Genomic DNA, 27333 nt, shown 5'->3' on the forward strand with positions numbered 1-27333 from the left:
AATTCTATGGGTTTTGCTTCTCTGATTATATCACCTAGGAGTAAGCTAAATACCTGGAGTACTTGGCAAGAGAATCACATTCCACATACTAAACTCACATAAATATTCTCCATTTACATAAAAGTTCCAATAGACTGGAAAGTTCAGCTTCGCCATTTACACACACACACACACACACACACACACACACACACACACACACACACTGCACACACCTGCACCATGCCATTAAGATAGTTCCCCATTATCCCACAAGGGATATGGTTGAAGACCCTAGTGAATGTTTGAAATTAAACCCTAAATACACTATGCTTTTTCCTATATGTATGTGCCTATGATAAATTCTAATTTACAAATTAGGTATAGTAAGAGATTAACAACAAAATAAAATGATTACAATAATACACTGTAATAAAAAGGTCAGCATCTCTATTTTTGCACTTTGGGGCTACTATGAAGTCAGATAAGGGTTCCCAGAGCACAAGCACCATGACACCACAGGTGAGCTGATAGCTGAGCTGACTACCATGTAACTAACGGGCAGGTGGGGTATACAGTGTGGATACGCTGATCGAAGGGGTAATTCGTGTCCTAGGTGAGAGGGAGAAAGATGGCATGAGACTGCATCATCTAATCAGAAGTCACACCATTGAAAATTTACAAATTGTCTATTTCTGCAATTTTCCATTTAAAGTTTTCAGACCTTAGGTGACTGATACCACGAAAAGGGAAACCACGCGTGGGGTGGGTCTACTACAGAAGAGTTTTCAGTAAAGGCTCCCATTCCATCAAATGTGTTTGTGTGTGGGCTTCACCTGGCAGCGGTTTCATGTTTCCAGTTGCTGTATCCATCTTTTCTGCCAGTCAGTGTGACAGCACCTGATGACAGGTAAGCGTGACAGGAGGGGAGGTAGTGCATGCCAACAAGAGCACAACAAAAGCCTGGAGACTGTCTTTTGCCCCACAAATTGACCTCAAGAGAAAACATTGTGTTGTGGAGAGTCAGGTAGCCTTATTTAAATACATCAATAGAGAATTATTTTTCCCCCTAAGGCAAGGTTGAGGTTAATCTACGAATGCATGTATCTTCTTGAAATATTTATATTAATGTGGTTTGGTCTCTGGTGGTGTGGATTAGCAATGTTCATTCTAATGAGGAAGTATCTCTCCGCTCACACCCCGCTCCTTCTGACCATGCCCTCTCTCCGCGAATGCAATGAGGGACTTTCTGCCATGAGAGATGATTTTGAATGTAATGAATTCAGAGATGACTTCAATCATTGTAATACCTGAACGACTATGTGCGCGAAGATTTTTGCTAAAAATAAACATTAGCTTTTTAACAAAATAAAAAGATTTTACATGCTACCTGATAGAAAGCAAGCTTTTTAAAGCCCTAAGAAAAAGGATGTAAGCAGAGAGCAAAAAGAAAAGATGTTTAAACCTAAATAAAAGGTGAATTCTTATAATCAGGTAGCAGGAATGAAACTTAAGCGGGATCTAGGCTCTCAGGGATCCAAGAAGGAGGATGAAGATTTCAAGGTGAAGTCCCAGTTGAGATGACATGGGTACCCATTGTAGCCATCTGGGGGTGGTGAATTTACACCTCAAATGTCCATCAAAGGACAACTGCCAGGGTCCGGGAGGTGGGAATAGCTCAGTGGTGGAGTGCTTGCTTACCATGCTCACACCCCTGGGATCAATCTCCAGTACTACAGAAAAGATTTTAAAAAGAAGAAAAAAAAAAAAAAAGGAAACAAACAGAGAACTCTCAGAAATCAACAACTTTTCTTACAATTAGTCTTACAACACCCTCTCTCAGACCCGGCATCCCAAATACATTCAGAGCTGTGCTCTCTGAATCATATACTGTTTCCTCCAGTCCTTGGAAAAGACAAGACACACAAGAAAAACAGTCTTACTCTGATTTCTGATATTATAGACAAATTCTGGGGGAAAAAACATCTAAAATAAGCAATCAGACTTTATATCTATTCTACTTTTATCAAAATTGAGATTTTTAAAGCTTGAATTTTGGAGACAAACTATAGAATCTCATTTGGAGCTTATTGTGATATGGTATAATAATTTGAAAAAGATAATAACTTGAAAATAAGCTGAAAACCATTAGAATTAATCTTTTTAAAACCTCAGTATAAATGTCTAGTCATAAGGTAACTCTAAAAAAAAAAAAAAAAAAAAAAAAAAATCCACTTTCCTTGGCTGGAGTTGTGGCTCAGTGGTATAGCTTTTGCCTAGCATGTGTAAGGCACTGGATTTGATCCTCAGCACCACATAAAAATAAATAACTAAATAAAATAATGGTATTGTGTCCATCTACAACTAAAATTTTTTAAAAAGATCATTCTTTAAAAAAAAAAAATCACCTTTCCTAAACCAACAAAAACTAGTTAGAAAATATATTGGAATAATAACTCACACACAATTAGCAATGAAAACATGAAACCTAACAACAATTTGGAGAACAAATGTGTATAATTTATATGAGTAAAAATATGAAAATTGCTAAGAAATGTGAAAAATAAAGCCAAAAATAAAAAGAGGGTCCCATTTTGGAGTGGGGCAGACTTAGTCTTATAAAAGCATAAATATGTCCAAAAATCAATTTACAAATTAGGTGTGATTTAAATCAAAGCACCAGTGGGATTAATTTACTTGGTAAAATGTACAAATTATCTGGAAGAATAAACAGACAAAAGCAAATAATAAAAAAACTGATAAAGAGCAAAAAAATGAACTTAACTGGTTTAAACAGATCTAAAAATATTATGAAACTATAATCGTTAAATCTGGAAATAACATTGAGAATCACTAGTATATAAACAAACCTGAATGGGTATAGCAGAGTTATCCAACAGAAATGCAATATGAGACAAATTTGTGTGTGTAGTGGTGCCAATAATTGAACCCATACTAGGTAAGTGCTTTACCACTGAGCTACATTCCCAGTCCAACATTCTTTTTCTTTTTTTCCCCTTTTTTATTTGTTCTAATTAGTTATACATGACAGTAGAATGTATTTTGACATATCATACATAAATGGAGTATAACTTCTCATTCTTCTGGATGTACATGATGAAGAATTACATAGGTCCTATAATCATATATATACATAAGGGCAACAATGTCTGATTCATTCTACTATTCTTCCTGCTCCCATACCCCTCCCCCCCTTCACTCCCCTCTGTCTAATCCTAAGTACCTCTTTTCTTCCCTAGTCTCCTCCCCTATTGTGAACTAGCAACCACATATCAGAGAAAACATTCAACCTTCGATTCATTGGGATTGGCATATTTCGTTTAGCATGATATTCTCCAACTCCATCCATTTACTTGCAAATGCCATAATTTCACTCTTCTTTAAGAGTGAGTAATATTCCATTATGTGTATGTACCACATTTTCTTTATACATTCATCTATTGAAGGATACCTAGGTTGGTTCCATAGTTTAGTTTTTGTGAATTGAGTTGCTATAAACATTGATGTGGCTGTGTCACTATAATATGCTGATTTTAGGGCCCTTTGGGTATAATCCAACGGATGGGATAACTGGGTCAAATGCCAATCCAACATTTTCTAATACTAACATGTTAAAAAGTAAAATCAAAAGGTAAAATTAATTTTAATAATGTATTTGTCAGAGTTCTATATAATTAATATGGTATATTTCATATCCAAATATCATTTCAATATGTCATAAATATAAAGATTTCAAATTAGGTGATTTATATATTTTTTCTTATTCTAAGTTTTTGAAATTAAGTACATATTTTATATTCACAGCACATGCCACTTTAGCCTAGCCATATTTCAGGTGCTGAAGAGCTAACCACTATTGTTTTAGACAATGCAGGTATACAGAAAATTAATACATGACTTTTGAAGTTCCACAAATTCAATAAGTGATATTAAAACAATTTTTCATTTGATTAAATAATGAAAGAATAAAAAAACTTAGTTTATGTACCTAACTTGAACAATGAACAATATAAGCTCCAGGGAAATGAAAATGTTTTATGCTTTTGAGTGTCAAAACTTAAATAGCAATATTTAAGTGACTCTTTGCCAAATCTCTATGCAACATGTGATCAATAAATTTGGTTATATAAAAGTTCAAAACTTGTCCATATCTGAAATCAAAGACAACTAGCAAAAACAAACATTTATCACAAATATGACAAACTAGTTTCAATAATTTTGAGGAGTTACTGCAAATCAAAGACCAAACCAGTAAGAATCTTAACAGATAAATGAACTAAGGACAGGAATAGACAATTTAAAATAACTAGTGAACAAATAAACAGTGGGAGCAGGCCCACATCACTGGTAATTCCAAAAATGTAAATTTCAACAGAATTGTTTAATATTCTTTCTTTTTTCTACCCTCACGAATACCAAGGTCTTTTCTTAGACCTATAACTTTTTTCTTCTTTGGTACAACTACTGAGGGTATGACTGTGATCAGTAAATCATATCTTCTGCCCTTTGGAAGAATCCTCAACACAAATATATTGAAAGCTGACTGCAATCATTATAATTCCTGAATTACTCAGTACTCAAAGAACTTCGAAAGAGAGAAAAAGGCAGAAAGAATTGTATAGCATATCCAAGAGGAAAAACCCTTAAACATCTGCTGAACCGTGAAGAAATGAAAATGAACAACCCACACCAAATCTCCCCAAACCTTCACAACTATGCACATCTAATGTAACCTCAAATGTTCAGCTGCTGCAATGACATGCAACATAAAACAACAGAAAGAATAATGATCAAAGAGATCATTTTTGATTCCTATGTTTGCATCAGTGAAAGAAAAGAAACATTTAGGCATTAACATTCAGCTCAGTGTAGCAAGTGCTAATACAATACCTACTACATACCTGCTGTTGTTTTAATCTAATCTTCACAATAATTCTAGAATGTAGGTATTATTAATACTCCCATTTTACGAACAAGGCATACCAGGTATAAGCAATTCAAGAACACATTGTTAGTAAGAATGTGGATTAATCACCTGCCCTGCCCATAGGAGACTTACCACATTCTAGAGAGAGGGCTAAATTTTAGCTAATTCAATATTCAATATATGTGTATTATGTTAACATATTTGGTTTTAAAAGGTCCAATTTATGCAATGGAGTTTCATTTTATATGCTAAAGTAACATTTGTGATACTGTGAAATTTTTTGCATATGCCAAGGTATAAAGTGCATTAAAAAATGACTTTGTTAAATTTGGAACAAGCTTTATTATACAAGTTTTTGTAGAGGTTATAGAGGTTCATAGTTGTTCTGTCATTTCTTCAAAGGTTATGATGGCTATGTAAACAGCTCTATCTTGATCAGAAACATAAGCTCCCATCAGTAAGTTCACTAGAATAATCTATGCATTTTCACTTCCTCCTTTGCTGCAGGGAAAGGAGGAGGAGAGTGACCACTTCATTAAGGAAGATCATATGATGTGGAGAATGTTTCATAAAACAAGAAGTGAAAAACCTTTGTTTCCATTCCCTTCGGATTTGGAGAAGAGAGTGAAAGAGAAAGGGGAAAGAGGCAGTGACCACATTCTCCAGACTTATGTCATGGAGAAGAAATTATACTAGATGGAACAGAAAACTCGAGAGGAGCCGTGAGCTGTTTGTGTCTAAGAGTGCGGAATGCTTTGTCCAGTACATGAACATACACCTGTGCCTGTTCACCCTAAACTGCTACTTCAATGCAGAGAGGCACCTTGATCTATTTAGGAAGGAAATGCATCTAAATTGGGGCTCCCAGCCACCCTGGACCCCATGAAAGTGGAAGAGCCTGGGTAGTCAGTCTTCTCCACCATGGGTCTGCAGAGTGAAGGTCAAGGATGGCCTCTCTGGAAGTTATTGGAGGGTATGTGATGACAGGGTGAGACAATCCTGTGGTGCAGGGCTACAAAGCAGGTCACTCAACCTGGGGACTGAAAGGAGCCACAACCAGTCCACAGGTGGTGGGCAAGAACCAGCAGTGATCAAGCTGGGTCTTAGATTCACCAGTCATAGATGTGAGGATCGAATGGCTACATCTGGCAGACAAAGACAGCCACAGACACCAGAGACCCAGAGCAAAGAATAAATCCCTACAAGAACAGGCTCAGGCCCCCTCCTTCCCTGTCACTTTAGAAACATAAATCCCACTTCTAACAATGCATACCCAGACTCCAGACTCCATCTTTTGTTTTTGTTTTTGTTTTTGTTTCCTTTCTTTTTTTTGGTACCAGGGATTGAACTCAGGGGCACTGAGCCACATCCCCAGCCCTATTTTGTATTTTATTTAGAGACAGAGTCTTGCTGAGCTGCTTAGGGACTTGCTAAATTGCTGAAGCTGGCTTTGAACTCAAGATCCTCCTGCCTCAGTCTCCCCCAGCCGCTGTGATTACAGGCATTCCACTGTGTCCAGTCACCCAGACTCCATCTTGGAGTCAAGTCTGGAAGGAGAAGATCTGAAAGAGATTAGTACTTACCTGACAGAGATTGAATTGCCAGTTTTACGTTTTTGAAGAGGACTATAATTTTTATGTGGGATTAAATTTTACTTGTCTTCATGTATTCAGCATGGCAGGGTCAAGAGAAAGAAGGCACAAAAGAAAATAATAAGCCATGTTTGCGTATGTGGGTTTGATATTAATTTGCTTCAGTAGTCTCCTATGGCAAAATGGGAACTATTTTATGAAAACCCTACTTCAGGAAAAGTTTCCTCAAGTGTCATATTGTGACAGAGAAAAGGAGAGAAGGAGAGATAGAGATAGAAAGAGACAGTGATGAAGAGAAAAAAGACTCAGGTTTGAAAAGAATCTTTGTAGAAAAACCTGTTATAACTGAAAGCATTATATTTTCCTTATTATGGACCAAGCACTATTGTAAATACCTTCAAGAATGAATTCGTTAAGTACAACCACAAGAATGGGATCTTAATTAGAATAAGTTATACTCCATGTATGTATAATATGACAAAATACACTCTACTGTCACATGTATCCAAAAAGAATAAATAGAAAAAGAATGAATTCGTTAAATACTTTTTATCTCTGCATGAGGGAGAGTGTATTTATCATTTCTGTTTTATAGATTCAAAAAGTGAGGTCTGAGAAGGTTAGGCAACTCAGCAGGACAGAGCTGGTAAGTGGTGAAGCTCAGGTTTAAACTCTGAGTTTACCCTATGCTGCCTCTGGTGTTTAAGCCACTCCTGGGTTAAATATGTCCACATTTCCTCTACTCCTCTGTTAGCTAGAGGATGCTCATCCAAAATGAGAAGTCTGTATTTTTGGTGGGAACCAATCCTCTGACTTACCTCTCCCCTGAGTTCTAGGACCTGACTCCTGAGCATGTCCACTTGAACGTGCCATCATCCCATCAAATTCAGCATACCACAAGCTGAACACAGCCTTTTCTTCCAGAATAACCTCTCTTTTGTATTCTCCACTTGTACTTGACACTAGCTTCTTCTCAAGACATACCCAGAATCAATCCTAGAGCCATCCTCAGTTTCCCACCCTCCACATCTCACCTGTCATCAGATCCACCAGGAGCTCTACTAGGCTATGTCTAAGATAAGCCCTGCATGCAGAGGATGGCATAGCACAAAAAGTGGTTATTGTTATTTCCAAATTAGTTAAAGAAAGGGGTGTATCAGGAAATGTTTATAGGGGAAACAGTCTATTAACTGAGTTTTAAGAGCTGACTTTGAAGCTTTCCAGGTATGCCAAGATATGGACTGGATTGGGAGGAGATATTTCTGGCAGAAGTACAATTATAAACAAAATCAAAATACTACTCTGTTTTTCATCTAACTGTTACCATCCCCACAGGTCAGGGAATCCAGTGGAAGAGACAGTGACTTAAACACTCAAACCTTCTATCTCTCATACCTTCTAGACCCTATAACAAGGACCCCAGAGTTTCCTGACCAATGGCCTTGAGACATCTTCCAGACCATCAATATACTTATCCCTTAGCCAAAATGGTCACCAAGGGATGAATATTTGGACTGCGGGGATGGAAGAAAGTATGAATTAGATTGGACATAGAATTTAAAGGACAAACATATACATGAAAGGTTTCATGTGGTATAGAATGGAACCAGGGAAGGAAGAGAATGGAGAGTACAGGGTACATCTGTTCTTCAGTTCTGAAAAGGTGAAGGACAAGCCTATCTACATAATTTCTATCAAAGGATCTACAGAACTTTATTGTTAACAGTTAGCCTTATGAACAATTTTGCAACATAAAAGCATTAATATAATCCTAACTAACTTATTCCACACTCAAATGTTTTCAAAAAAGTTCTGTACAATTGATTTTTATTATTCATGGTAGTTATGTTCTATAAACTTGCCATGCACACTGAGTTAGTTCATACTGAACCATTGATCCTACAGGAAATGCAGATTAGGTTCCCTTGAGCCTCTGATCACAACATTTTCATCAAATGCTCAACATGTCACCTCGTTTTCTGTTTCTGTTTTAAAACAACATACTTAATATATAATTGTTCATTCACCACATTGAACTCACAGCCAGCAGCACTATAACCCAAGTCTAAACATTTATTTAATTCACATATTTTCTCCTTAAAGCACACTACAACCTTCCTTAGCAACAACAGGTGACATTTCAGTACCTTGCTACCTTGCTTCAGGGCCACTTTTAACAGTGAAATTACCAAAAAAAAAAAAAAAAAAAAAAAAAAAAAACACCACACACAGACAAAATGTGAAAAGAACAGCACTACATAGACCACAAAAAGGTCACTCATTTATAGTATAAGATTTGAAACAAAAAAGCATGGAATCACCTTGTTCTACTTTAGCAGGGAACTTGTGCGTTGGGCAACTCAAATTTTTCATCACTTTGTGCTTATTGGTAATGACTGCAAAGTTTTCAAGAGTATTAATCTTGACAGTATGTATAAATTTTGGCAAGTAAGCAAATTCACAAATACAGAACCCACAAATAATGAGGATCATCTCTAATTGGATGTCTGGGATCTTCTTCTTGGGAATTCACCTCACCATAACCCCAGATCCCAAGGGAATTTTGGAATCAAAAATAGTGTAGCAAGTCTGACTTCCCAGCCCAAAAGACAGTTTTGCTTTCTAGTCTAACCAATAAGGAGTGTGGAGGTTGCCTCTGCACCCAAACAAAAAGCACAAGCTAAACAAACTAAAAAATCAAAATTCTTCATAGATCCATCACAGAAGTGAGGTCAAATAGCAAACTACCACATCCCAAATTGCAAAGACAGGAAAATGCAGACAATCACAGCTTACCTAAGCAGAAGCCTCCATGGGGACCAGTGCCAGGGTAGAGAAACCTCATCTGTAATGGACGAATAGCTGGAGACTCACTGTGGATGCATCTAAAAGATTAAAACCCAGGGGGATCTCCAGGAACATATAGGAGCACACTTGAATGTGGAGTGGATGTCGCCATTCAAACAAGTAAATCTAGCTGCAAACCGTATAGCCTTTACCAAAACAACTCAAAATGAGTCAGACCTAAGGGCCAGAGCAAAACTATTACTATAACTCCTAGAACATAGCAGAGGAAAAAATCTAGATGAACTTAGGAATGGCAATGACAATTAGATACAAAAACAAGTGCATGAAATGACTGATAAGCTAGATTTCATTAAAATTGAAAACTTCTGCTTAATAAAAAATGTCAAGAGAATGAGTAGACAAGCTACAGATGGAGAAAAATATTTTAAGACACATCTGATGAAGGACTGTTATCCAAAATACAAAAAAGAAAAAATTTTCAGACTGAACAATAAGAAAATAAATAAATTTAAAAATGGGTCAAGGCCCTTAACAGACATCTCACCAAAGATGATATGCAGATGGAAAATTAATGTATGAAAAGATTCTCCACATCACGTAACCAGGAAATATAGAATACCAGTGTTTGCCTATTAGACAGGCCAAAATCCAGAAAACTGATAATACTAATGAGGCTAATGAGGATGTTAAGCAGCAACAACTTCCATTCATTGCTCTCATTCTGCCGGGGAAAAAAAATGGTACAGCCACTTTGGAATATAGTGTGGGAGCTCTGGAATGTCCTCCCAAGCCTCACATGGTGAAGGTTTGGTCTCTAGTACAGCAATGTTCAAAGGTGAGTCTTTTGGAAAGTGGTTGGTTTATAAGCACTCTGATCTCATCCATGTGTGGTTCCATTGATGAATTCATAATTTGACGACATTATTAGGAGGTGACGGAAACTGCAGGAGGTGGAACCTAGTTGAAGGGATTGGTTCTTGGAGTGTAACTTTAGGGACTACAACTTGTCCTAGGCCCCTCCCTCTCCCTCTGCTTTCTAGATACCATAGGTGAGCAACTTTCCTCCACCACACCCCTTTGCCATGATGTTCTGCCTTGCTTCAGGCCCAAAGCAATGAAGCAAACCAACCATGGTCTGAAACCTCTGAAACCATGAGCCAAAATATGTTTCCTCCTTTAAGTGGTTTTTCTCAGATATTTTTGTCACAATGATGAAAAGCTGACTAGCAGAGAGTTGATTTCTTATAAAATTAAATATACCATAACCATATGATGCAGCCATAGCACTCCTTCACATTTTCCTAAGGGAAGTGAAAACATGTCCACACAAAAATCTGCACACAGATGAGTATACCAGTCTTTTCATTTCATAATTGCTAAAATTTGAAAGAAAGTAAGATGTCTTTCAGTAGGTGAATAAATAAACTGACACCTCTAGGCAATGGAATACCATTTATCACTCAAGAGAAATGAACTGTTAAGGCCAGCATGGTGGCATGAGCTTATCATCCCAGCTTCTCAGGTGACTGAAGCAGGAGAATTATGAGCTTCAGTACAGCCTGGGAAACACAGACCAGATAGTGAGACCCCGTCAAAAAGAAAGAACAAAGAAAAAAGAAAGGAAGGAAGGAGCTATCAATTCATAAAAAGATGTGGAGGAATCTTAAATCTTATTTGAAATAAACAATCTGAAAAAGGCTACATACATCTAATTATAGAACACTCTGGAAAAGGCGAAAACTATGGAGATGATAAAAAGCTCTGTGCTTACCAGAGTTGAGGGAGTTGGGATGAATAGACAGAAGACAATTTTTTTGTGCAGTGAAATTACTCTATGGTCTGGTAATGATAAATAGATGTCATTGTACATTTGTCCAAACCCATAAAGTCTTCAGCCAGAGTTAACCTAAAGTAAACTATGGGCTTTGTATGATAATATGTCAGAGTTAGCTGTTACTAATGTACCACCGCTTGTGGTAGAGTTGATACTAGGGGAGGCTAAGCATGCTTAGGGGTCAGTAGATATGCGAGAAATCTTTATATCTCCTCAAGTTTTCTGTGAACCTGAAACTTCTCTAAATACTAAAACCTATTTAAAATATTCAATAAGAAAAAAATGATATAACTTCCCAAGGGTGACACAAGTCGTATTTCAGCTCTTCTCCAACTAAAGACAAGAAAGGAAAACACAGTCACACTCAGAAGAACAGCCATCTGTATCTGGATTTTCTTTCCCCTATCTAGGCAATGACTAAGTCACTTTGTCTTTCCAACTCCAGGGTCTCACACAATGTCTGCACACAGCAGGTCCAAATACTCTTGTTCCACTCAAATAATATTATATAAACGGGAATACGAGTCCTCTCTCGGACTCTCCTGCCTCCTAGTTATGGAAGATTCTCAGGTTAAAAAGACCATGGATTACTTTTTCAGGGTAATCAGCAAAAGAATACAGTTTCTAAACAAAATATTTAGATGATCCAGTTAAATTAAGCCTCCTTTCTTCTCAGTCTTCTTATGCTATCAGGTGCAAAATTCCAACATCAGATCTTGGTATAGCATAAGTTCAGTCAGCCCGCCAAATCCATGGGTTCCATTTCTGCCAATTCAACTAACTACAAATCAAAAATATTTTTTTTAAAAAATGGTGTCTGCAATAGCTGAACTATGGAGCCAGCCTAGTTGTCCATCAAAGAATGAATGGATAAAGCAAATGTGGTATATTTATACAATGGAGTTTTATTCAGCCATAAACAAAAACAAAATTGTGCCATTTGCAGGAAAATGGATAAAACTAGAGATCATTATAATAAGTAAAATAAGTCAAACTCAGAAGGTCAAGGATTGTATGTTTTCTCTCATATATGGAAGCTAGAGAGGAAAAAGGAAAAGAAAGGTGAAGGGGGGTAGGGCTCATGAAAATCAAAGGATGATCAACAGAGGAAAGGGACTAGGGAGTGGGAGGAGGAAAGGGGAAATGCAGAGAATGATACTGGTCAAATTATATTGTTATATTGTGTGCATTATATACAACTATAGTGCCCCAATAAAAAAATTTGAAAACAATTATGTCTGCATCAAACATGTACAGACTTTTTCTTCTCATTATTCCCTAAACAACAGAGGATGATATAGAATTTATATCATATTAGGTATTATAAGCAAACTAGAAATGATTGAAAGTATGTGAGAAAATGTACATAGGTTATATGCAAAAACTACGCCTTTTATATAAAGGATTTGAGCATTCTTGGATTTTGGTACCAGCAAAGCATCCTGGAACTAATCTTCTGTGAATACCAAGGTAAAATGGCATATTCCAGCATTTTCTTTCACAGCTGAAAAGTAAAGAAGTACCTTCTTTTCCAGTGATAATAAACTGCCTTCCTATTTCTTCAAGAAATTTTGCATGCCAACTTTATGTATGTAGGCAAAAACAGCCACAGGGCTGGCCAAAGATGTGGGGTCTCCCCCTTTGTGTCAGCATGAAAGAGCTAGTACAGTGTTCAACCTAGTTCCTGCCTTCAGGAGAGCTACCCCCTCAAAGGCAGCTTTTTATCTCCATGCTTAACTCTGAAAGGTGCAGACTTCATAAAGGATGTTACTTCCTATATCCCATATGATAAGAATCTCAATTATTTCTAACAATAGAAAATACAGAGCAAAATCAGTTCTCACAGTTGTTAGAGTCTTTATTTGTAGTCCCACTTCATTCTCCAGTTCAGGTGCAATGATCTTTGTAAAGTATCTTAAGAACCCTAGAGTAAATAAAAATGATAAACGTTGACCTTCATGGTCTCCTTCCAACCCTAAAAATCTATGATTCGTTCCTTCTTAAGGCCCTACATTTTCAAGAACCAAGGGTGTTTAAATGGCAAGCCATTGTAAATAATAAGCAATGGAGCCTGACAAATGCCCTGAAAGGAACAAATAACCAAAAGGGGGAAAAAAGTTAGAAGATAAGATAAAGCTGCAAATGTCTTTCTAGTTAGGTCAAAGATGGTAGGAAACCTCAAAAACTACCCTTGAGAACAATTCAAAACTAAGCATGTTGTAAACAAACAGATACCATTTCTTACCTTCCCCATACTGTTCTTGTAGAAGGTCAATAATTTTAACTTCACTATTCCAAGTGTGATGAGACATTAGGCAGCCAACTGTCCCCAGCACTATGCCATCAAGACCTGGGATTGCTAGAGCCCCACCGTGGGTAGTATTCTGGTCAGTTTCCAACCTGACAATAAGAAATGTATTTTCATTTTCCCCCATTACACAGAAAGGAAGTTTTAACCTAGAAACTGTACAATACAGAAAAATCTAATGCATTTTTAGCTTGTAGAATCTCCCCACAGCTTCCATATCTTACCTCCAGCATCTTCTTGGACAGTCTTCTCCGTACATATTTATATATATCCATATCCATAACCACCATTTTCATTCTTTGCTGTTTAGTTTGCTGAAAATAAAATTCCCCCACACATGGAACGATTTCTCTAAAACTCACACAGTACTCTTTCTTTGTCATATTCCTGATTTCCATTTTCTTGAACTTACATTCAAAACCTGTAATTGGCACCTCAGATTTAGGGACTTTTTTTTTTTTTTTCTTTGCTTTTCATTTTCCTTCATCATTGTGTTTTTATTTTTGTTTTTCATAGAAAGACTGGCCAATGTACTCACTAATGTGAAGCACATGTGGAACATTTTAAAAACCAGTAAAATTGTCTATTGCTTACATTAAAAGCATTGATCGCAGACTCTGGGCTGCACAGAGGGTCAGAGAACATTTTTCCTTTTTGTTCCCTTTCACGTCAAAATTGAAATCACAGACTTAAAAACTGGTCCTTTTGCATGTTGATGCATACTCTATTTATATGTATCACAATTACGTACAGAATATTGAGTCATTTTCCTGTAATAATTTTTATTTAGAAAGATAAAAATTTAAGTGATACTCATTTGCAACTGAGTAATATTATAAATTCTATTTTTGTCTCAACAAAGTAAACATTTCTGTTGTTGCTTTTTGGTACGATACACTCAAAGAGCTAATGTTCTTGGTGTTTAAATCCACTGATATCATCTAAGTTGGTTTCTTTTACATTTGTTTATTTATTTATTTATTGTGTATGTCTTTGGGTAAGACAGAACATGATGTTATATCTTTCAGCTTTTAGATTTCTCATTCCACAAAGCATCAAAGAGTGAAATAACTTACAACAGGAGAGAAGCTTGCCATCATGTCTAACTACTAAAGAGGATTTGGGCTATTTCCAGAATGTTCATCACAATGAGACACATCAGGGTAAGTATGCTATTTCTCCATAAACATGTAAATACAGCTTGGTCTTATTAATCCTAAAAACCAAAACCAGCAACACAATCTTCTCAAATACTGTATTTCTCTCTTTCATTTTCTAGACTTCAGTGTATAATGACACTGTACATATCTGTCCTTCTTTCAGGAGGCCGATTTCCTCCCTGTTAATTAACCTCCATGCTAATTAGGTTATTTGAGACCTACTTATGGAGTATACAGAAAATAATAGCATTTCCATTATGTCAGCAATCAAAGCCAAACAAGAACAGGATGATGCCAATGATCAAAGCTCATCACTGAGATTCAGAAACAAGGAGGAAAGGGTGCTCTGACTTCAAAAGACTGCATGACAGTATCAGCAGTCATTGGCTTATTTTTAAGAGAAATTTCAGATGGAATCATCTGAAGAATACACTCTAGGAGGAAGCTTTAGCTCTCAGCCAGTGTCACTTCACCTTGATCCTTCAATTCATTCCCCCTCCTCCCCTCCCAAGTCACTGAGACTGGAGTCAAGTGGAATTGTTTGACTTGCCAGAAATACCCTGATTTGTCCAGATAAGAAAATAAGAAGCTGAATCATTTCCTGAGAACCGGATCATGGTGGGCAGCTTTTAGACAAGCTCCTTCCCTTGATAACTATGTTAGTTAGCTTTTTGTCGCCATGACAAAATACCTGAGAACATCAACTAAGAGAAGGAAAGGTTTATTTTGCTTCATGATTTCAGAGTTTTCAGGTCATGGTCACTTGGTTTGTTGATTCTGGGCCTGTGTTGAGGCAGAATATCATGGAGGGGAGGACACAGCAGAGCAAAGCTGTTTGCCTCTTTGTGGCCAGGAAGGAGAGGCGTCTGGAGGGGAGGGGAATATATCCTTCAGAGGCTTACTCCCAATTCCCTACGTCTTCCAACTCAGCCCTGTCTCCCAAAGGTCCCTCCATCTCCCAATAGCACCATCAGCTGGGGTTAACCCTTTAACGCATGAACCTTTGAGGGACATTTCAGACCCAATCTATAATAATAGTAATACATACAGCCCTGATATCTAAGCAGGCTTACGTGACAATCAGGTGATATTACCTAATAACCCAGGGTCAACCTGCAGTTTATTCTCAGTATTGGGTTGGGTAGGGAACTGTAGCATTACCTTTCAAATCCCACCATCCTTGGACCCCCGCAAAAGATAGCAGCAGCCACCCTCAACTATCAGTGTTGTCAATTTCAAGTGCTTACTTACTGTTCTACTAAGTTCCATAAGGCAAACAGAAATAGAATAAAATATGGTCTCTATTGTCTTTTTTCCTTTTTATTGGTGTTTTTTAATTATACATAAAAGTGGGGTTCATGGTTACATATTCATGGTAAATATAGGAGGGTGTAGTTTTGGTCTGTTAATTGTTAATTTTAGCCTGCCCTTCGCTCCCCTGTCTCTAGGGCATATCTCTAGAGATATACCCTCTAGATTGCCTCATCTACCATCAACCAGCCACAACCAAGATCATTTAGAGTGTTCATCATATGCAAGCCAGAAGAACAGCCAGAAAGTGAGGAAATTTCAAACACAAATCATATTCCACTGAAGTACCATAGTACTTACACTTTCACATTGTATGGTCAGCAAGGCTCAGATTTAATTAAAGCACTCAATTGCACCATTACCATTTTTGGTGACAGTTCAGGTATAAATACATTAAGCACAATTCTTTTTAGGCACCGCTTGTCAGCACTCTCCTTAAATGCCCTTTTGTCTTCTCTAGACTCTTTCCAAAGCCCTGAACTTTTAGCTTATAAATGATTAGTACCTACACACTTCCACCTCCAATGCGCAAGTTAAATTGCTGTCTTTATCCTTTTTCTGGATTCCTCAGGAGTAATAAGTCTCTTCCATTGAACCATAATTCCTCCCTTTTAATTTTAATCAAAACTGCATTGACATCTCAACCTCCTTCTTCAAAGCTGACTTCTTTATATCTCCCCTCACTGGCGTGGACATAAGTTTTCATGTGTGCTAGACACTGAAACCTATTTTCTTACTGCTTGGTTCCATCTTTTCTTCCTCTAGCCTTAATCTCTTGGTTTTTCTTGCTCCTCTGTTTTCTGTTGAAATCCTTTCACCCATTCATTAATTCAAAAATATTTATTGAATACCAACTTTGTGCCAGGATCTGTTCTCTAAGCTTGAGGTACATGAGTAAACAAAATAGACAAATGTCCCTGCTCTTACAAGTCTGCTTACATTCTAGCAGGTAGAGACAAAGAAATAGAAGGATCATCCTAAATAAGTGTACCTAGATGGTTGCTAATACTTTAGAAAGTAAAGGGAATGGGAGAACAATACAGGTAGTCTGGTGGAGGAAGATTTGAAAACGGTGAGGGAGTTGGCTGAGCAGACACCTTGGAGGAAGAGCATCCAAGAGGAAAAGAACAACCAGCTCACCTTAACCAACCATCTCAGGCAGAAGGGTGTTTGGCCTTGCCTGGCACACTCATTAACCATATGGCCAGAGAAATGTGGGTGATGGGAAAAGTGGGGATTTACTGACCCTCTTGAAATTCACCTTCCCTTCTCTACTGGCTCAGTAGGGTATCTCCCATTCAAAGTAGAATCATAACCCTTTAAATCTCATAATATATGCATCTGTGTCTAGGTCATTCCTATGTGTTTTTAAAGTTAGTTATTGACTGGTAGGAATGAAAATTAGCACAGCCAAAATGGAAAACAATATGGAGTTTCCTCAGAAAATTAAAAATAGAACCACCTTAGGATTCAGCAATCCCACTTCTAGGTATCTACCCATTGGAACTGAAATCATTATCTTAGAGAGGTATCTGCACTCTTGTGTTCATGACAGGCACAATAGACATGATATGGAAACAATCTAAGTGTCCACTGATGACTGAATGAATAAAGAAAATATATTACTTACACACACACACGGAGTGTGGGAATATTATTCATATTATTCAGCCATAAAAAGGAAGAGAATCCTGTTACTTGTGATATAGGGAAACCTGGAGGTCTTTAAGCTAAGTGAAACAAGCCAGATACAGAAAGACAAATACAGAGTGATCTCACTTAACCTTTGAAACCTTAAAAGGTTGAATTTATAGAAACAGAGTAGTATGGTAATTGCCTGGAGCTTGGGGGTAGGGAGAGGTTGGTCAAAGGGTCCACACTTAAACTTATAAGATAAATCCTGGGACTCTAACACACAGAATGATGTCTGTAGTTAATAAACACTGTGTATTTTAAATTTGTCAAAAGAGTAGGTTTTGTGTGTTCTTAGCCTACTCAAAGAAAAGGTAACTATATGAGGTGTAAGATTACTAATTATGGTAATAATCTCACAGAATATAAGCATGTCAATCATCAGTGTGTAAACCTTAGATATATAATTTTGTTGGTCAATGATATTTCAGTGAGGTTGAAAAAATAAAAATACAAATAAAATTGTAGTTGCCCAGATTTAAAAGGAAATGTTGACACAGACTACCTTGTATCCCTTTCTAAGGATGTGAGCTATCTTCTTTAACTTACAATACATTTCCTGGAAAAACAGACTATTCTCGTTTTGAATGGAGTGCACTGTATTTCCCACTGGATACATGAAGAGAGAGCAGAGTGAGTAGAACACAAAAAAAGGGTGAACCTCCTACCAGAAACAGGTCACCCATCAGTTGAGCGCGGTCAGCAGTGAGACAGTTTTCCTCTCCCACTGAAATGACTCAGCCCTCCTTTGTACCTATTCCCCATGCCCTTCGGGATCCAAGGAAATTACAAAGATCGCAGCTTTATTAGCCAATACTGAGAAGAATTGCATCAATAGGAGTAATTTTCTAGAAATGTTTACTCACATATTAAACAAATGCTTAACACACATGTCCTGTGATGTCAGAGTCAAAAGATGGCCCTGAACCCAAGGAAATCACAGCCTCTCTAGGTTGATTTAGAAAAACACATATAAACAGAATATAAATTAATAAATACTCTTAGGTGGTTTTTGTTTTGTCGTTTGTTGTTGTTTTGCTTTGTTTTGTTTTGTATTTTGGTACCAAGGATTGAACCCAGGGGTGCTTAATCAATGAGTCACATCCTCAGTCCTTTTTTGTTGCTTAGGGCCTTGCTAATTTGCTGAGGCTGGCTTTGAACTTGTGATTCTCCTTCCCTCAGCCTCCCCAGCCTCTGTGATTATAGGTATGTGCCACCACACCTGGACAAATACTATTAGTTTTAAAAGTACAAATTCCAATTCAGGTGTGCTCTTAGATTTCATCTCTGGGGAAGTTTCTAAACTTACTCGGATCTCATTCTGGAACTTGTAATGCAGTGTTTTTTTAAACTTGAGTGTACTTTGGAATCACCTGAAGGGTTTTTGATATAACACTGCCTGAGTCCCAGTCCAGATAGTCCAATTTAATTGTTCTGGGAGGCAGTTTGGACATGGGAATTTTTTTATCTCCCCAAGTGACTCTAATGTTCAGTCAAAATGAAATGCCACTTGTGGTAGACTGAGTAATTGTCCCAAAGATGTTCTCATCCTAATCCCCAATATCTGTGAATATTTTACTCTCCCTGGTAAAGGAATTTTGCAATACAATATTGCTAAGCATCTTGAGACGTAGAGCTTGTCTAGATGTGCAGGTGGGTTCTGTGTGATCACAAGAGTATTTAACAGAGGGAGGCAGGAGGAACCAATTTCGTAGCAGGAGATGTAATAACAAAAGGAAAAGGATGGAGTGATGTGAGGAAGGGGCTCTGTGCCAAGGAATGTGGGGAAGGGAACAGTGATGAAGAGAGCAAGGTAACAGATTCTCCCCTGAAACCCTCTGGACTTCTCAACTGTAAGAGAATAAATTTTGTTGTTTTAAGTCATTAAGTTTGTGGCAATTTTTTACAGCAGCAATAAGAAACAAATATATGACTGCTATAACCCAATAGGTCTGAATGGAACATTCAGGTATTAGACATCTGTGTATGTATGCATATGTTAAGTTCCCCAAGTAAGTCAAGCTGCATGTCCTTACTGAACTACAGAGGGAAGAAAAAAATCCCTCCTACTTTCTACCTGCCCCCACTGGGTGTTAGCAAACTTTTACATTTTCTGAAAGCCTTTCATGACACCCTGATTAAAATCTTAACTGCCACCCTCATGCCCTGGAAGTGAGAAGGAGCATGGAAGAGTGGGGAGCACTGTCTTAGGAGTGACATTTTCAGTGTGTAAACAGTCCTCCCATGACCAGCTTCAACTAGCTTAACAACTAGCTTGCAATTTTCCTGCAAATATAGCAATAATCTCTGGGGCTAGGTACAAATTAACAGAAGCATACCATGTGTGGGGCCCTGGGAGAAAGATAACATAGGTCTTATAACCTATTTGACCTGAGCTATTTAAGGCCCAGCATGCTTAAGTAAAAAGAACTCTTCCCCTGGAGTAGCCTAGCTCACCAAGGTTTACTGGAGTTTGAATCCAAAGCTCAACTAATAATTAGGTACCACTTCCTCTTATTCTACAGGTATTTTTTTCAAATCTTATTCTTCTAGGCATTGCTCCAGTCACTAAGGATGTGGTATTTAACAACATGTCCACTTTTCTTTCAAACATGCTGTACATCCTCATTGAGACAATTCTGTCCCACATACTATTTTAAGCCCTAGGGATACACTAGAAAAATAAAATTAAAATATCTATCTATCCATATGGAAAACCTGCTTCACAGAGTTTTATTCTTGTGCATAAAAACATTTATATACAAAGCAGTAAAATATAAGAACTTCAGATGGTTTATAGACTATGAAGAAATGAAACGGAAAGGACATGAGGGCAGCAGTTAAGATGTTAAAGAGGAGCACAAAAGACCTTCAGGAAAAGTTGCAATTGAATGATGACTTAAAGGCAGTGATGGAGTGAGCCTGGAGACATCTGAGGAAGAACATTTCAAATAGAGGGAATGGTATAAAGAAAGATCATGAGAAGAGTGAATACCTGGAGAATTGCATTTGAAGCAGAATAATCAAAGGCAAGAGTAATAAGAATAAGGTCAAAGAGGTAACAGGAATAGACCACAGGGCCTTGCAACCCTTAATAAGAAATGTGGATTTCATTCTAAATACCATGGAAAGCCATTGAAAGGTTTTTACATATCTAAGTTTATATTTAAAATGGGTTTCTTAGAGACTACACATAATTTGGTCTTGTTCTTTTGTATCTTATCCACTCAGGCAATCTCTTCCCTTTAATTAAAAGTATTTAGACCATTCATATTTAAAGTGATGATTGATATAGTATTATTAATAACTATAATGTTTGGAACTATTTTCACTTCTTGTCTGTAGGGTGCTTCTTGGAGTCAATGGTGGGTAGATAGAGCCACTTCTGGGGCAGGAGGAGGACACATGGGGATATCCAACTATTTTTCTGGGGGCCTCTGCCAGCTGAGCCTCTCAGAGTGGGCCACTCAGGTACTTCCTAAGGCTATGGTAAGGTGGATGGGGTTTCCAGGATGGTTCACAGGGCTAGGTTAGTGGAGTTGCTGGAGTAGGCGCATGACTGCTTTGCAGACCCCTGGGTGGGTAGAGTCTTAAAGATAGCTCATGCAGCAAGATCCTGAGTTGAGGAGAACACAAGGGGCTAGGTTCTTTCTTCAGAGCAGTGCAGTGGTGTAGTAACATTGAACTGCTCTAAACCATTTTCAGTGTCTGCAAAGGCCATGGATTCTTCAGTAAATGCCTCGGATGCCTATAATATGAGTGGAGACCGCTAGGACATCCTGCTTACCTTTTCCCCACCAACCATTTTACCCTAGTTTGCCTTTTCTTGTGGAAGGAAGTATACCAAGCATCTCTACCCAACCATCATGCTGATGTCAATTCTACCTGATTTTTCCTGATCCTTTTCACCACCATATGTTGCTAACCGTACATTTAAAGAAGTAGTACTTATTCCATTTTGAAGTAAGTAGTACTTATTTCCAAATTGAAGACTTGTTTTTTTCTGGGAAAGCTTTGCAACAGAGATTCTAGACTGGACATCTGACTTGGTCTCCAGGCAGGGTTACTACTCTATTCCTTGAACTGGCTGGGTCTGCAGGTGGCATACCTAGAGCCCAGATCCATTAGAAAGGACTTGTTGATTGCATATACTGGGATCAGCCTGGAACCTGTATCACCTAGGGTCAGTCTGAAACCAAGGAGAAGACTTAGAGATAGAGTAGGCTTTGAACACAACTCCACAGTCAGGCAATGGAATGGGCCTGATGTTTGTGTCCCCTAGGATTGGTCTGGGGCCAAAGTCCATTGGAGTGAGTCCTGAGACCATGAGAGTATCCTGGAAAACAAATCTGCAAGGTATTCCTAGAGCCCAGTCACAGTGACTAGCCTAGTACCAGGGTCTAATGGGATAGGTCTAGACCTTAAGTCCACTGAAACCTGAAGCCACTGGAACTGTCCACATCCTGGGAATGGGCTGCCATAGGGAGAGTGAGGATTCTGGATCTACAGAAGCTGATATGAATGGAGCTTGGAATTGCAGTTGCTGGCCTGGTTCCTGAAGTCACAGGGGCTTCTGTAGATCCTGGACTATGGGAACCAGCCTGAACTTAGGTCCATGGAGGATGATCTGAAGGCTACATGTGTGTCCTAGAAGGTAGGTCTGTGAGGACCAGTCTGGGTTCCACAGTTATAAGGCCCATCCTGAAATTTGGGTCCACAAGGAAAAGTCTTAGAAACAGGGTTGGTGTGGGCCAACTCACCGTGGGGTCTACAGAAATGCACTTGGACCCTGGGATTATGGTAGGGTGGAGTTATAGGGTTGACTTGGAATGTGAGGCTATGGATCCCAGTTTGATAGTGGATAGACCTATCATATGTCTGGATGCTGGCCTAACATCTAAGACTAGACAAGCTGACCTGATGCTGGGACAGGTTGACCTGGTTCTGGGCTTGTCTAGAACCTGGGGCAGTATGAGGCAGCTTTCCATTGCTATCACAAAATAACTGAGAAAAACAATTTAAAAGGAGGAAGGATTTATTTTGGCTCATTGTTTGGTCCTGTTGCTTTTGGGCCTGTGGTAATGCAGAACATTATGGTAGGGAGTATAGGGTAGAGCAAAGCTGATCAGCTGATCTTACTATGGTGGCCTGGGAGAAAAGAGGGAGGAAAGGGTCAGGGTCCCAATGTCCCCTTCAAGACCACACCCCCAATGTCCTCACTTCCTCACATTAGGTGCTAAAGGTCCTAAAGCTCCCACCACCTTCAAAGAGCACCAAAGGTTGGTTCAATACATGGCCTTTGGGGGACATTTAAGATCCAAATCATAACAGGCAAGCCTAGGATCTGGGGCTGGACAGCACTGGGTGGGCCTGGTGTATATATTCATTGGACTAGTAGCAGGGCTTGATCCTTGATCCTTAGCTTGATGACTAAGGCTGCAGAGGCTGGCCTCATTTGGGGACAGTCCTGAAGCCTTACACTGTGGGGATCAGCCTGGAGCTGGGGACAGCCTGGAGTTCAGGGCTTCTGATGCTTTACTGGTATAGGGGTAGGCCTGAAACCCAACACAGCATTCTCTAATCAGAACCATTTTCTATTTTTTTCTCCTTCTTCAATCTCTATTATGCACACAATTAATTCCAAAGTATGTGGCACTGGTTTGTTCTTAATTGAACTAAGTTTTCAATTTTCTCAATTACCATCGAATCCTAGAACTGTGTGAACACATATTGGATGTACAATAACTGCTTGTTAATTGAGAAAGAGATTCATAGTAGTTGACTTTGGTGGGATACTTATTTTGCATGCTAGTGCAATTTATAACGGGTCACAGACAATTGGGCTAATGGAATGAAAATTAACCTGCAAGGTTCAGTTCAATTACTAATAAAAATAATATTATTTTAGTGCATATATATGTATTTATGTATCTGTATAATGCATATATACATTAATAAAAACTTAATAAAAAAGTTTTTTATTAAGAAAAATAGATAAGCATAATGATCCTGTCCCGCATGCTTCACCTCTACATTTTAATTTATGTGATCAGATCTAACCTGTGCTTAGAATGGCAGCCCAGTTCCAAAGCAGCAGCATATAAATCACAGAACAATGGAATTTGATTGCTGGAAGGGATGCAAGAGTTCATCTGATCCAATCTTCTTATTTCAAAAGTGGAAGCCAAGGTTCAAAAAAGATTGAGAAAATTTTCCAAGATCAAAGTACCAGTATCTGAAATCCAAGTTCTCTAGATCCTACTCCAGAACCAATTCCCAACCAGCAGGAGCTAGGTACACCAGAGGTCCAAGGTAGAATCACAATGTGATCATGCAGCACAGTTGTCCCTGTCTTTCCCCTGAGTGCTTGCTGAAATGAGGAACAGTGAGATCACTCTGCTCTCTGCTCCCAAAGACTAAAAATGCAATTTGCTGACAACTATTTTAGCATGCATAGAAAATATTTATAGGAAAATTGGTTTTTCTACAGTCCTGGAATTTATTCCTTTGTAGAAACACCTATAGTATGAAAGGTGTTATACTAAACTAAATTGTTTTGTTAATATTAAAAAAGGTGACCCCAAGTGGGGGCCAATTCATTAACTATAAGTGTACCTTCCAAGGAATGCCTCACATGGGAAAGGTTTTTTTTTTTTTAAACAAAACCCTAATTAACATCAATATCTGCATGTACCTACTGATTAGCATGCAGAATATCTGACATCAATTAGCAAAACAATATGCTGACAAACACACAGCATAGATAAGTCATATTAGGAAAGCATACGGCAAGAAGCTTTGGGCTCTGGCTCTGAAGGATTTGGGTTCTAGTTTCCCCGAGCACTGGTTTTGGGGTGGGGGTTGTTTGTTTTCAAATTAATCTCTTCAAATACATACTTGTACCAAATAAAGAGGAGGAGTAGGAGGGCAAAACTCTCAGTAATCCTGAATCTTTTGCCTTGAGCCGTAAGCATTAATGGGGCTTCCATACTACAGCAGGTTTCTGATTGATTATGCTACCACCTGTTTCTTTGCCATCCACCTGGGTGCTAGTTAAATCCAATTCATTGATAGGGACTTCATATCAGTTTCTTCTAAATTCCTCTTTTCTCCCTCGTTGATCACTGAAGTAGTGAATAATGGCTGATCCAAAGAAGAAGACCATAAAGAAGAACAGAAAACCAGTAACTGCCCTAAAGTTAAGACTTTGGCTGCCTCTACCTTTGTCTTCCCTCTGGTCATTTCACTTTCATGCACCAAACAAAGACTTTTTAAAGAATTTTTAAAATGTGTTTGCTTAAGGGTTTTCTTTCAAAATGAAGTCTTGCTTTAAACATCTCTTTTGTGTATTCTCTGCAGGATGGCTGGACAATTTCCAATGCTGCCTCGGCTTATAGACTCTTGTTATATTTTCTTTTTAACAATTTCCATCCCAAACACACTATAGAGGCAGCTGACACATAAAAATCTTCAGTAAGGTGCAATTTTAAGGAGAGTAGCCATAGGCAGAGCTTTGATTCTTTATCTCCTAACAACAGACAAACAGGTCCCCAGAAAATCACCACCAACCCTTGAATCAGGCAGAACAAAAACATCAGATTCAAAGGCTTCTTGCCTTTGAATGAATCTTTTTCCTTTCTGTTTGTTTTTCTTTCCTTTTCAGTTCCAAGTCTGGGCACTACCTGCTTTGGACATTTACTAGGAGTACTTAACTATCACATTTCCTACAAAATTTATTTCCTTAGTCTCAAAAGCAGAAAGCATTAAAAGACAATTTGTCTGTGCCATCTCACTCAAATTCAGTTTATCTGTGCCTCCTCAAATTGGAAGTTTGAAGTTTATGGATTTCACATACAATCCTTAGATTAATTTTCCCTTCAGGATTTCCAACTGATTCTTTATAACTAAAACATAGCCCTTTTTGTTCCTGAGAGTCAAGTACAAGTACAAAAGTAGAAGAAAAGAGAAAGTTTATGTAGATACACCATAGATACATTCTTTATTAATAGCTTCATTGAAATAAAATTTACATGCCATAAAATTCACCCCTCTACTCTTACATTTCATACAAATGCAATGACACAACATATCTAACTCTCTGAATACTTTTAGACTGTTTTCCGAAGCAATTGTATAATTTTACATTTCCACTGCCAATGTACAGAGTTCTGGTTTCTCTTCCTCCTCCCTAATACTTTTTGTCTTTTTGATACAGTCATCCTAGTTGTGGGAAGTTGCACCTCATTGTGATTTTGATTTGCATTTCCTTGATGGCCAATAATGTTGAACATCTTTCATGTGCTTACGGCCCACTTACATATCTCTTTTGTAGAAATGTCTACTCAGGTCATTCAACCATTTTTTAATTGAGAGGTCTTTTTACTATTTGCAACTGAGTTGTAATAATTCTTTATACAGTTCAGTCTCTTATCAGATATAGGACTTGCAAAACTTTCCTCCCATACTCAGGGTTATCTTTGCCCTTCAGGGACATCTTCTGATGTTCTTGATATTATCACAGATGTATTTTTGTCTCCAGGTTTTCACTGAACTCCAAGTAACATAAAACCAGAAGTTCACACTCATACCCATGTGTCCACATCTTAATTAAGAATCATTTCAATGATGGGGGAAATAGTTAAGAAGTACTCTGTAGTGATCTTCAAACAAAACTTCAAGATATTTCGAGGCTTGTTGTGTTGCCACCCAAGAACTGGAGACATTCTTTGTAGCCACCCAATAATGTTGTCTCATTGAGTTGAGCCACAGCCACCCCTGTGGCTGCAAGGAACAGCAACTGCAAGGAAGGGGAACAGGTCACCACCAGTCCGCTGGCCTCAACAGTTCCTGGGCGGAGCTACCTATGAAGAGCAGCAATGGCAATGGGAAGAATGGGGGAACATGTACCTTCTTCCTCCTCCATCCACAATGGAGACAGGGAAAAGATTCTTTTGGATGCACAGCATGAATCAGGACATAGCAGTTCAAGGGATAGTTCTCCCTGTGACAGCCCTTCATCTCAAGAAGATGGGCAATCATGTTTGACGTGGAGATGCAGAGCAGGGACCATAGCTGTCAGTCAGACAAGTGGTAGAAGGAGAGAATGTAGTTGAGAATTTGAAGAAAAATGCAGAGTGGGTAGCAGACTGGTCCAGGAACCTGAAAATGTTCCACCCATGGAGTTCCACTTCAGACACCCCAGTGTTCTGTGTCCCTAAGCATGAGGAAAAGGGGAGCCATGAAGAAAGGCGGCCTTTTTTCTGCAGAATTTCTGAGGGTGTTCACTCCATCTCTTCCCGTTTCGTGTTTGGCTTTAGAACTAGGCATCTATATGGGAAAACAACTGAGCGCACCTTCTGCCAGCACCTACTGAGGGAAGAAAAAGCCGCTGGAGATGTTTGTGGCCTGAAATGGTGTATTGTCACAGTAGTTGATTTGAACTTGACATCATTGTAAGCATGACCAACTTTCCCCCCTATTTTTACATATCCAATCCAGTAACTCTCAATTCCAGTTTTTTATTCAAATTTGGTTGAGACATTGTACTAACTTCATTCCCTTTTTGGCCTGTAAGATACTTTTAGAATTTCCTAACAGAATTTACTGTTGTTTAGAAATTTGCAAGGGCTTTTTCTTCCGCAAATGCCACCAGCAGATTATAATTTTGTCAACAATGCCAGTGTCTCCTGTTAATACCACCA

General features: G+C 38.3%; 1 pseudogene across 1 annotated transcript; it reads left to right on the forward strand.

Moving 5' to 3' along the window:
* The first annotated feature begins 489 nt into the window (after window positions 1–489).
* Window positions 490–27108, forward strand: LOC306663425 (BCL2/adenovirus E1B 19 kDa protein-interacting protein 3-like; annotated as a pseudogene). Its single transcript has 3 exons — window positions 490–501; window positions 1474–1542; window positions 26421–27108. The product of its transcript is annotated as a BCL2/adenovirus E1B 19 kDa protein-interacting protein 3-like (transcript).
* Window positions 27109–27333: the final 225 nt, after the last annotated feature.

The sequence above is a fragment of the Sciurus vulgaris genome (assembly GCF_902686455.1).
Source record: "Sciurus vulgaris genome assembly, chromosome: 6".
Lineage (NCBI taxonomy): Eukaryota > Metazoa > Chordata > Mammalia > Rodentia > Sciuridae > Sciurus > Sciurus vulgaris.